The sequence below is a fragment of the Euleptes europaea genome, chromosome 7 (assembly GCF_029931775.1).
Source record: "Euleptes europaea isolate rEulEur1 chromosome 7, rEulEur1.hap1, whole genome shotgun sequence".
Lineage (NCBI taxonomy): Eukaryota > Metazoa > Chordata > Lepidosauria > Squamata > Sphaerodactylidae > Euleptes > Euleptes europaea.
In genome coordinates this window covers 12,773,982-12,786,375 of record NC_079318.1, presented here as the reverse complement: position 1 = coordinate 12,786,375, position 12,394 = coordinate 12,773,982, and the positions used below count along the sequence as shown (strand labels likewise).

Here is a 12,394-nt window from a genome sequence, read left to right as displayed (position 1 = left end):
CTTGTGCACATTCGCTCCTTTCCGTGGCTGCAGGGGGCACATTTTTTGGGGTACCGACCCCAAACTTTCAGGGGATATTCAGACAGGTTTTCTTAAGAGACCACCCAAGTTTTGTAAACATTGGGTCAGGGGGTCCCGAGATATGGGCTCCCCCCTTTTTCTTTCCATGGCTGCAGAGGGCGCATTTTTGGGTGTGCTGACCCCAAACTTTCAGCAGAGCATCAGACAAGGCTTCTTAAGATACCCCCAAGTTTTGTAAACATTGGGTCAGGGCCCCCCGAGATATGGGCTCCACCCCTTTTTCCTCTCCCCCCTTTTCCATTTTCGTGGCTGCAGGGGGCGCTTTTTTGGGGGTTCAGCCCCCAAACTTTTATCATAGCTTCAGAGAATCCCTCTTAAGAGACCACCCAAGTTTTGTAAAGATGGGTTCAGTGGGGGCTGAAATATCGTCTCCCCCCCTTTTCTCTTTCCGTGGCTGCAGGGGGCGCATTTTTGGGTGTGCCGACCCCAGACTTTTAGCGGAGCTTCAGTCAAGGCTTTTTAAGAGACCACCCAAGTTTTGTAAACATTGGGTCAGGGCCCCCCGAGATATGGGCTTTCCCCTTTTCCCTATTGGGATGAATGGATCACCCTCGAGAGATGCATACATATGGATCTTATATTGGATACAAATGGAATCATATTGGATTACCCAGCCTCCCAGCCCCTCCTGCTGGAACAGAAGACAGCCACAGTAAGACCCCTTTGGGGGCTTTAATCTATATTTTTTCTTTTCTGTGTGTGTGTGTGGGGGGGGGGAAGCAGAGTCTGTGTGTGTGTGGGGGGAGGGAGCAGTTTCTGTGGGGGGGGAAGCCAAAGGGGGCTTTTGCCGGTTCTGCCTGGGGTGTGTGTTCCCCCTCCAGTCTCTCTCTCCCTGGTTTGAGGGGGGTCTTCATTTTTATTCTTCAGGTTTTTCCTCATTCATAAGATCAGTTAGGTTATTTTGATGCTTGCTCAAAACTGGTTTTCAAATGGTGACTTAAAGAATGCATCTGCCTGGTTCCAAGTCCAATGCAAAAGGAGAAATTCCACCCCCTCCTGCTCATTATGCATAGCTAGCTGCCTCTGTCCCTTTCCATGGTATGCAAACTCCCAGGTGTCAGGTGTTGCTTTGCACTGTTGCAAAGGTGTTGCATTGCGTGCTTGTGTTGCTTTGCAGTTGTATTGTTTTGCAAAATTCTTCACACCTGCCCCGCCCTTTGCATGTTTGCAAAGGTGTTGCTTTTCAGTTGTGTTGCTTTGCAAAGTTCTTAGCACCTGCCCCGCCCTTGCTCTCATCAGCTGTTTGTCGGGGCCGGGAGCTTTGTGCGTGGGTGGCAAGCTCTGCTGAGAGATACACATTAAGGGTGGGGGGGACCCCTTTCAGGGCCCATATCTCAGCCCCCCCCCCCGACCCAATCTTTACAAAACTTGGGGAGTCTTTCAATATACGTCCTTTGAAGCTCTGCTGAAAGTTTGGGACCTCTAAGCCCAAAAATGCCCCCCCCAGAGCCGCGGAAATGCGCGGTTGTGTTTTTAATGGCTTTATTCGGCCGAATTTGTTTCCGAACTTTGAATTCCCGCCGAATTGAACGGATCCGAAGTGGGGGAGTTCGGACTTCGGCACGTACCGAACCCACAAGGGCCAAATTCGGCCGAATCCGAACTGTACCGAATTTTTTTTTTGACAGCCCTAACTGTAGCCATACAACATGTGCTATTATAATTAATGTGACACATTATTCGTTCAACAACTAAACTTCAAAATCTCAAGTCCCTTAAAGATATTTCTTCCCTCAGTAGCTAGTGGACTTTCTCAGCTCTCTATCAAATGTAGCCTTGCTGTTTAGTCAGTTTTATTTCTTTAAACAAACTCGAAATCCTTGAAATTTCTTAATGTATGCTGTTGCTATTTTCCTTCATGTCTGTCACACAGTCAAACTGACTCCTATGTACAGTATATAAGTGCATGGATGGTAATGTGAGCTGGTTGGCATGTGAACTGACAGTGCTGCGGATTAGGGCTGTTGATTCGGTAAAAACCAAACCAAAAAAATACCGAATTAATGCCAATTTGGTAAATTTCTGGTTCCCATTCCCAAATATCCAGCTTTCTGTGGCTCCTGTGGGGAGCATTTTTGCAGGTAGAGGTCCCAAATTTTCAGGGTAGCTAGAAGGGACTCTCCTTGCAAGAACTCCCTTGTTTTGTGAAGATTGGGTCAGGAGGTCCGCAGTTATGGGGTCTGGAAGGGGTCACCCCCATCCTCCTCCATTGCAATGCATTGGAAAAGTGGCTGCTTTCAGACTAATGTGACCTTAGCAATGTATCTCAATGGGGAAGCTGGGCTTTAAATGGTGGGAAGGTTCACTCTACACCTCCATAGAGAAAAAGTGTATCACATAGTATCTCTATGGCGGCACCGGGCAAACTTTCCCACCCACTGTTTAAAGCCCTGCTTCCCCATTGGGATACATTAGATCAGAGTAAAGAGTCACACAGCCACTTTTCCAATGCATTTCCATGGGGGAGGATGGGGTGACCCCTTCCAGACCCCATAACTTCAGACCCCCTGACCCAATGTTCACCAAACTTGGGGGTGCTTGCAAGGAGAGTCCCTTCAAGCTACCCTGAAAATGTGGGACCTCTACCTGCAAAAATGCCCCCCCCCCGAGCCACGGAAAGCCGCAAATGTGTTTAAATGGCTTTAAATGGCCGAATTTCTTGGGAATCCCAAATTTAAACCCGAATTCCTACCTATAGGGGAATAGGGGAATTCGGGATTCAAGGTTTCCCCAGGGGGGGGGGAGGCCATCTAAACCCAAATCTGAAATATATCGAATTTTTAAAAATTCAACAGCCCTACTGTGGATGCATCAGCTGGCTTTTCTTTCATTTTCAACCAGCACTGCTTTTTCCTGCTCCCTTGGACTCTGTCTTTCTTTGGCTTGCCCAGTTCTCCACCAACAGTTTTTGAAACCTCTTTCTGAAATATGTCCAATTATTTTTGCGTTCAGTCTGTGGATTGGCTTGTGTGTGTGTGTGTTAAGTGCCGTCAAGTCGCTTCCGACTCATGGCGACCCTATGAATGAAAGTCCTCCAAAATGTCCTATCTTTGACAGCCTTGCTCAGATCTTGCAAATTGAAGGCTTGCAAATGGATTGGCTTGGCACGGTATAAATATTGGCCACTACTCAATAACAACAGTACCTTGAGCTTGCTAATTTCTAGCTTTATGTTTTATTTTAAATATTTATCTTTTAACTATTGTTTACAAGGTAGCTTTAGAAGGAGCTGAATGTCCATTAAACAATATAAAACTACAGTTTATAACTAGAGTAAATGACTTCTCGGAAGCCAGATGGAAGAAAGTCTGCCAGCAGATTAGCTGACCATGACCCTGCCTCGGCCAAAACCACAATTCTGGTTTTCTAGTTCTTGGAATGTTCATATTTTGCAGAGGTTCATAACTTTCCACTAATTATTTATATAGATAATTTCAGTGCTTGCCCTACCTGATGTAACTTCAAATTCAAAACAGATGTAGGCGGTAGAATAAGAAAAAAAATGCCCTAAGGCCACCCTGTGACTAGCACATAAGAACATAAGAAAGGCCATACTGGATCAGACCAAGGCCCATCAAGTCCAGCAGTCTGTTCACACAGTGGCATCTGTGAACACACACTCATGGTGCAAAACTACACAAGCCATGAAAAGTAAGTAGTGAAGAAGGATCAGATTTATTGCTCAGAAGCTGAGACCGGGGGGTAATTTGGGAGAAAATTACCTTTTTAGTTGAGGGTCAAACTAAGTGATCCTCATGTACATGAATCCAGATGGTGGGATAGACCTGTGTTTGAACAAACCCTGAGCATGTGGGTGAAGGGACCTAAACCTGCCCCCTCATGTGCTCCCTCATGTACTTGATTCTTTCTACATTTTCCTCCCAACTCAGATGAATTCTAGTATTGGAGCTTGGTGCTTGGGTGGGTGGGGGGATGCTGCAACCACAGTGAGGGAAGATGCAGGAGGGAGCAGGGTTTAGCTACCCCACACACATCCTCCATTTTTGTTAAAAAATAGATCCCTTTATTTCTATTTGAGGTTCCTGGATAATAAAGAAAAACTCACACCACTTCATGCCTCGCTGTGAGAGTTTTAATTTCTTATAGAACAAAATATTGTCGAAGGCTTTCACGGTCAGAGTTCATTGGTTCTTGTAGGTTATCTGGGCTGTGTAACCGTGGTCTTGGAATTTTCTTTCCTGACGTTTCGCCAGCAACTGTAGCAGGCATCTTCAGAGTAGTAACACTGAAGGACAGTGTCTCTCAGTGTCAAGGGTGTAGGAAGAGTAATATATAGTCAGAAAGGGGTTGGGTTTGAGCTGAGTATTGTCCTGCAAAAGTATTGTCCTGTAAGTATCAAGATAATGTGCTAATGAGGGTATGGTATGTTAATATGGAACCATTGTATCCTGAAGTGATCTGTTAATGTGTGTAATCCAAAGCTAATCTGTATGGCTATTGTTGAATGTTGTCTTTGTCTGGAGGTTTTTCAGGGCAGGAAGCCAAGCCTTATTCATTCTTAAACTCTCCTCTTTTCTGTTAAAGTTGTGCTGATGTTTATGAATTTCAATGGCTTCTCTGTGCAATCTGACAAAATAGTTGGTAGAATTGTCCAGTCTTTCAGTGTCTTGGAATAAGACCCTGTGTCCTGTTTGTGTCAGTCCATGTTCAGCCACTGCTGATTTCTCAGGTTGGCCAAGTCTGCAGTATCTTTCATGTTCTTTTATCCTTGTTTGTATGCTGCGTTTTGTGGTCCCGATGTAAACTTCTCCACAGCTGCAAGGTATACGATATACTCCTGCAGAGGTGAGGGGGTCTCTTTTGTCTTTTGCTGATCGTAGCATTTGTTGTATTTTCTTGGTGGGTTTAAACACTGTTTGTAGGTTATGTTTTTTCAAAAGTTTCTCCATCCTATCAGTGACTCCTTTAATAAATGACAATTCTACCAACTATTTTGTCAGATGTGAAAGTGTTGTTCAATTCCTTGCAGTAGAAAGCAAAAAAGAGCACCAACATGGCTATGAACATAAAATAAAGGTTGTTATCATATTAGGGTTGCCAGCTCCAGGTTGGGAAATACTTGGAGATTTTGGATGTGGAGCCTGAGGAGGGCGAGGGACTTCAATGTCCTACAGTCCAATTGCCAAAGCAGCCATTTTCTCCGGGGGAACTGATTTCTATTTCCTGGAGATCAGTTGTAATAGCAGGAGATCTCCAGCTAGTACCTGGATGTTGGCAACCCTATATCACATAGATCTGCACACAGTAAACATTAGGGGGAAATGATACATAATGAAACTCACTAGTTGTACAAAGATAATACTCCCCAGTTCTCCCCCACAGAAGGGCAGGAAGGAAGATTAGCACAGCTTAGCTGCCAGAGAAGCCTAGAATGTATTCTAAAATAGGTTTCTCCCCCCCCCTCAAAAAACAAGACCCTCAACTCCTCTCATACGACCATGGATTTTGATGTTTGTCCTACTTCAATATTAGCTTTTAAAATTATACAGCTACAGCTATTATACATTCATAAATTTCCAGGTCATCTGTCACAATGTAATACAACCCTTGGAACTTCAATGCAATACAAATATGAATATTATTTTTCAGACAGCATTATACTTGGCAGATGGCAATGTACCAAAAGAGTGGCATCAACATAAAAACAAACATATTATTTATTCAAATACTGTTTTATATTACAAGGTGGGATGTGAACTGAAAAAAATAATAAAAAAACCAAACTGCTTACTGTTACTGAATACCAGCAGGTCAGCAATACATCAAACTCCCATTGGAACAGGCAATTTCCTTTGCAAATTTACATAAGATTGGATGTGATAAGCTTCTTTTTTTAAAACCATTACTTAGATGTGCTTGCTTCAATATGTAGGCACATAAAGATGATGTAAAAAGTACTTATAGAATGTATACAAGTTATAAAGAGGTACTAAAAATTGAATAGTTGCAAGTGTGAAATATCAGGAAAAGAACATAATACAACTGAAATGAGAAGGGAATGAACAAACCTTCGACTCCCTTACCTACTATTAGCCCTCTGTCCTTGGGGGACCCAGCCATCCCACCTCTCCTTACCTCCTCTAAACACCCCCCACAAATAGAACTGAAATGTATTTGCTGTCAAACGAATCCTCCAAATTTCTCTTTTGAAAATGTTAATGTCATACATTTACCAGGTGTTGCACCTTTGGAGGCCAGGTCTACTGGACTATCAGCTCTTTGCATCAGCTGTAAGTGGCTCCTCCTTTTAAATTGTAAATGACTATTATTTTCTATGGGAGAGGTCTTGGCCTCCTGAGTTCAGAGGTCAGGTCTTCCCATAGAAAACAATGTGTTTTTAAATTTTGAAGGGACAAAGTTGCCAACCAACAGCTGTTTGCTGGGGTGCACTTCCTCTCCCTCCCCACTCCTCTCTGCCACTGGGTGGGGGTCATGGGGGAATGAAAAAAAATGATCCTTAAATTCTGGAATCCCAGACTGGTAACAACCCTTTTGTATATTTGTGATGACAGAAAGCACACTCTTCCCAAAATCCAGAAACAACATTAATATGAACATATTTGAAGTGCACAGGACTATTCCCTTTATATCTCCCCAAGGAAAGGCGCTAGAGTCTTAAAAAAATGAAAGCTGGGAATTCAAAGAAGCTGATAAATACATTATTATAATGTTATGTCAGTATGGCCATATTCAATTGCCAATTTTTAAAAAATGGTGGTGGGGGAAGAAAAGGCTGCCACAGTGACAGGATCAGGAAAAATGGTTGCCAGATTCAGGAAAATCTGAACTTTACCACTCTCGTGGCATTTATCCATGGCTCCTGGACTCCAAAGGCTAGATCTGCCTCACAAAGGAAATAATGACTGGTAGATCTACTCAACTATCTGCTGTTAGTTGGCATCAGCTGTAAACTGGCATCTCTCTTCCCTTTATATTTTAAAGTGGTCGGAGACCAGGTCTTCCCATAGAAAATAATAGCTCTTTAAAATTTAAAAAGAAGAGTGATGCTGACTAACAGCAACTTCTCTCTTTCCCCCTGCTCCTGCATATCTCCCAAAATGAAACACTCCTCTAATTCTGGAAGATAAATCTTTACTGCTCCTTCAATTGGGTACATTTTGAATCATTTTGGATATCCTTGATCTGACCCCAAACAGCAAATTTGGGGTTTAATTTTGGCTTGGGGATATCAAATGCACCCCCCAGTCTCAAGCCCTCTATGCTACCCTTGTTGTACTGTGTAACTATAGTTATAGTTACTTGGTTATAGTTACAGAGTACACAGGCAGCCCCCTCAGCCTCTCTCTCCTCCTAGTATACATGTATGACAGATTCTGTCTCTCCCTAAGAATGACCAACAGGAGCTGATGGAATGTTGGTGAGAAACTGACAGTTGAAAAATCAAGAGTTCAGTTGGGTTAGGGAAAGAAGCATACCCACACACAAGAAAAAAACAACAACCAAGATCTTGGTTTTCATAAATATTTATTAGGATATGAATAAATGGTGGCAGTGTGTGACTGATGCAGGGGCTGAGTCCAAATTAGGGCTGTCGATTCGGTTCATCCCAAACCGAAAAACAGCCGAATTTCCCCCGATTCGGCGGTTTTCAGTTCGGATGGAACCGAATTCAAAAAAAGGCGGGGAAACGACGAGCCGAATTCGGCGAGTTCGGAGCGTGCTGAATAAATTCGGCAAATTTGGGGGCTCAGAATCAGCAGCATAACTGTCAGTTAGTAAGCAGCATTCTCCAGTGGCCAATGGTGGCCAAGCTGGGTCTTCTCCTGGCCAATCAGTCGCGGTTGAGTGCTTGAGCCCAGCTACTGCATGGCCCAGGAAGAGAAAGAGTTTGTGTGTGAGAGAGATCCCCGTGGGGGGGTGCGCGTGCACATTCGCATCTTTCCGTGGCTCTGGGGGGGGCATGTTTGGAGGTAGAGGTCCCAAACTTTCAGTGCAGCTTGAGGTGACCCTTCTTGCAAGAACCCCCAATTTTTGTGAAGATTGGGTCAGGGGGGCCCAAGATATGGGGCCCGGAAGGGGTCCCCCCTCCTTAATGTGCATCTTTATTCCATTTAGAGCACACTCGCGGCTCTCCGCAGCTCGGTGGGGCATTTTTGGAGATAGAGGTCCCAAAATTTCATTGTAGCTTGAGGTGACCCTTCTTGCAAGAACCCCCAGTTTTTATGAAGATTGGGTCAGGACCCCCCAAGATATGCGGTCCCCCCATCCATCCACTGGAATGATTGTGAGCAGGTGTGATCCTGTGCATCTAGAGAGCGGCAAATCCAAGGTAAAACCTCCCGTGCATAAATGGAATCGTATTGGATTACTCCTGAGAAGACATCCACAGTAAGACCCATTTGGGGGCTTTTCTCTATAATTTTTTTCCTGTGTGTGTGTATGTGGGGGGTGGGGAAGCAGAGTCTGTGTGTGGGGGGGATAGAATTGGATTTACTTCTCTGTGCTCCTGCTGGAAGACATCCACATAATTTGATTTTGGGTTTTTTTCTCTATACCTTTTCTCCTCTGTGTGTGTGTGGAGGGGAAGCAGAGTCTGTGTGTGTGGGGGGGAGGAGCATTTTCTGTGGGTGGGGGGAGCCAAAGGGGGCTTTTGCCCATTCTGCTGAGGGGGATGTGCCCGCTCGCCTTTGTGGGTGTGGGTGTTCTACTTTTAAAGTTTTAAAGTTTAAAGTTGAGTCTGTGCAGCGGCTAGCGAGTCTCTCTCCGCTCGGTACCCAGGCCACACCTCCTCCTCCTTGGTTTTTTTCCCGTTTGGGGTTGAGCAGCGCCGTACTGGTTTGAGAGGGGGGGTTTCACCCATTCTGCCTGGGAGTGTGTGTGCCTGCTCGCGTCTCTCTCTCTCTCTGGTTTGAGGGTGGGGGGCTTCAGTTGTGTGTCCTCAGGTTTTCCTTCATTCATAAGATCGGTTAGGTCTATTTTGATGCTCGCTCAAAACTGGTTTTCAAATTGTGACTTAAACAATGCATTTGCCCGGTGCCGAGACTCCACTCCCGAGTCCGATGCAAAAGGAGAAATTCCACCCCCACCTGCTTCTTATGCATAGCTAGCGCACCTCTGTCCCTTTCCATGGTTTGCAAACTCCCAAGGTCACGTCACGTGTTGCTTTGCATGGTTTTGCAAACTCCGAGTCCAAATGGTCTATTTATTTCTATTCATTCCAATGGGTGGAGGGGGGGACCCCTTCTGGGCCCCATATCTTGGGGGGCCCTGACCCAATCGTCACCAAACTTGGGGTTTCTTTCAAGAAGAGAATGAGAATGAGGGGACCTTGTGTATGAATGAATCAGTGTTCTCTGTGTATTTTAAAAGAGGCCAGACAGGTGATGAACTGTGCATGACCTACATGTAACCCTGAACCTGTGTGAGAGAGGTTGTGGAGGGTGGTAGGGTCTGTGAGTGAGTGAAAATGGAATCACAGCATGGTACATGCTGAAGAAAAGAGGGGTTAAGAAGGATGCCTGCTATTTATTAAGATGATACTGGTGGAACAGTTATAGCATTTATTGAATGGCATTAGGGAGGGACTTCTGCTGTGTTATAAGAGAGAGAGCTGCCAATGTTTGTGTCTTTGAAAGTTGTATCACAAACAGGGGACCAACAAGTATTGATCTCCAAGTTATTCAGAATCTTAAAATGTTCTTGTCCATGCAGTACAATGCCTCCAACTCTTTTCTAACTTATATATCACAGGAAAAAATATTTCTGTAGTCTATTTCATAAACTAGAACTAAATATTTCTGATTTGAGTTGCTTCTGTAAATGCTGAGCTTCTCCCAAGGGATGATATCTAATAACTGCAGAAACTCTTTGCAGAGAATAATAATAAGACTAAAAACATCTCTGTATCAATTTCAACAAGGAAAAAAAGCAGTGTGCATCCAACATCTGCTCTGACCTCAGAAAAGAATGTATATAGCCCCATGTCAAAGAATTGTTCCATATGACTCTAGTCAGGCCTAGGAATCTAGTTAGCTTTCCTATACCAGATCACTTAATTCCTAGCCAAAGGTACACCCCAGTAACGCTATAGGTCCATTCTGGGTATAGTACACAAGATATACTATTAAAGAATCTCTGGCCTTTTAAGCATTCTCAGTTTCCTTGCATCTAACTTCCTGTTTCTTTGGGTGGGGGTTCAGTTGGTGTGGTTGAGGGGAACAGAATCTTGTGTCTTCCCCCGACCTCACTGTGCTCAAGTGAGGTCACGTACATTATCTGGTACATCACTCTTTCCTCATTCTTCCCTTCCCTGTGACCTCCATGCAGTCTAAGATAGACAGCCAGGCAGCATTTTCAACTCTGATTAGTTAGAATAAATATTAATAGTTTTCAGTTCATTTTGTGACAAGTTCATTTTGTAACACACACCTCCCTAATTCAGTCTAAAGTTGTTTGTATCCACACATACAAGCCTGAAAAGTTAATAAGATTATTTCTTCTGTTGAGATAGTTTACTTATTAATATGCAGGCCTTATTTAGCCCAAGAGACTGTGAACTGCCTTTTTATTTTCTGTGTCTGTGAACAAATGAAATTGTGAATACAATTTACAAGAATCCGATACAATATTTGCTCTCATATAATTTTAATTATAAAAGGAATTTTAAAACTATAAGCTCACTGGGCTATGAGTGATCAGTATAATGGCTATATGTTCTGATAAAACCAAATACTAATTTCTCTTAAAACCCCAATTTAACCATAAAAGCTTTTAAATTCTTCAGGGAAGTCTGACAAGTCTTTTCAGGGACAATTCAGGCAATATTGTTCAGGGGAAAAACCCTTCATAGTACACTTTTTGGACCACCAGTTACTACAACATTTTTTGAAGAGTCTGGTAAATGAGGTGTACCCAATAAAGTTCTTACGAGGAATAAAGGGAAAATATATTTTAATTCCCTCCAAAATATTATACTGAAAAATAAAGTGTACAACCAATTGCAGGCTATCCAGAGAGAGCATTGGGTCAAGTATATCCTACAAGCCCATTACACAAGCCCCCACCAGCTCCAGAGCCACCAGTACCAGCAGTAGCAACACTAGCCCACCCCTGGAGACTGTCTGCATCCAGTTCTGTAGTTTCTGGTCTTGATCGGTAACCATTTGTGGTATCTTGTATTCTATAGTGTTATAGCTCACCTGTATTTCATGTTCAAGTTTACCTTTTGTGATTCTGTGTTATTATGACCTTGGGGTTACAACAATACATTATCTATCTACCAGACTCTCTTCAACAATTTTGGGTCCCATTAATGGTCTTTCTGCAGGCTGTGAAGCCACCAGGTGCCCAAGGTTCTCCAAGCACACACACAGGTATGCTTTCCATCTTTGAAGAGGTAGACAAGGAGATCTGACCTTATGCAGGCAGCAAGCCCACCATGAAGTGGCTGGAACAAAGGATTAGTCATGCCAGGACACTGGTAACAGAATGTCTAGCAGAGACAGAGTTCAATGCCCATATTTCCTCCTGATACTGCCCCATGGACTTTCTGGACAATCAGCATTTTGAAAGCTGGTGATCTGCGTCCCCTTTTCCATCAATCAGAGCTTTATACTAGGCACCTAAGAATCTGAACCTTTTCCTGTTGCAATACAATACTTCTCACCAATTAGCATTCTGGGAACTGATGCACACACCCTATCAACCAATGAGAATTATGTTTGGTAGCAAGTCTGTGTCTTTATACTTTCTGTCCGTGGGAGGGTTATAAAATAAAATAAAAGCTCTGCAATTGTGATTCTGTCTTTGCCACTGTTTGTAATATAGACATTTAAAAATATATCCCATGAGGTGGAAACCAAGACATTATTGAGGGTCTGTATTACAAGATGAGTTTCCATAGTAAAGCAGTATGTGGTCTTCTCTACCACACGGTGCAAGCCTAAGACAGCAGTCATTGAAACAATGCTGGAAAACATGTAATAAAATAAATAAAATGTGCATCACGTGAAATTAGCATTACCATGACTGTTCTGAAGGCTTCTCATGTCAGTATTGTGTTTCCCCAGTAGCACTATTATAAAAACCACAGGGTTTTTATTTTGCATTTTCTCTTATCTCTTGCTGAGGCTAATGAATAATTTTTCCCTATTTGCAGCATGGCTCCTGTTGTCACTTTCAGTTACTCTAGTATTATGAAAGTCAATTTAACTTCTGCTCATGTATCAAGTACACATAAAGCACAGCTAGAATGTATCAAATAGACATCTGGTTAATGGCAGTTTTCTTACAAGGAGAATCAAATCAAATCATTTATTATTACAGCCAAAGG

At 43.3% G+C, this 12,394-nt stretch overlaps 1 pseudogene; it reads left to right on the top strand.

Moving 5' to 3' along the window:
- The first annotated feature begins 3,703 nt into the window (after positions 1-3,703).
- On the top strand, positions 3,704-11,593 carry LOC130480675 (cyclin-dependent kinase 2-associated protein 2-like; annotated as a pseudogene).
- Positions 11,594-12,394: the final 801 nt, after the last annotated feature.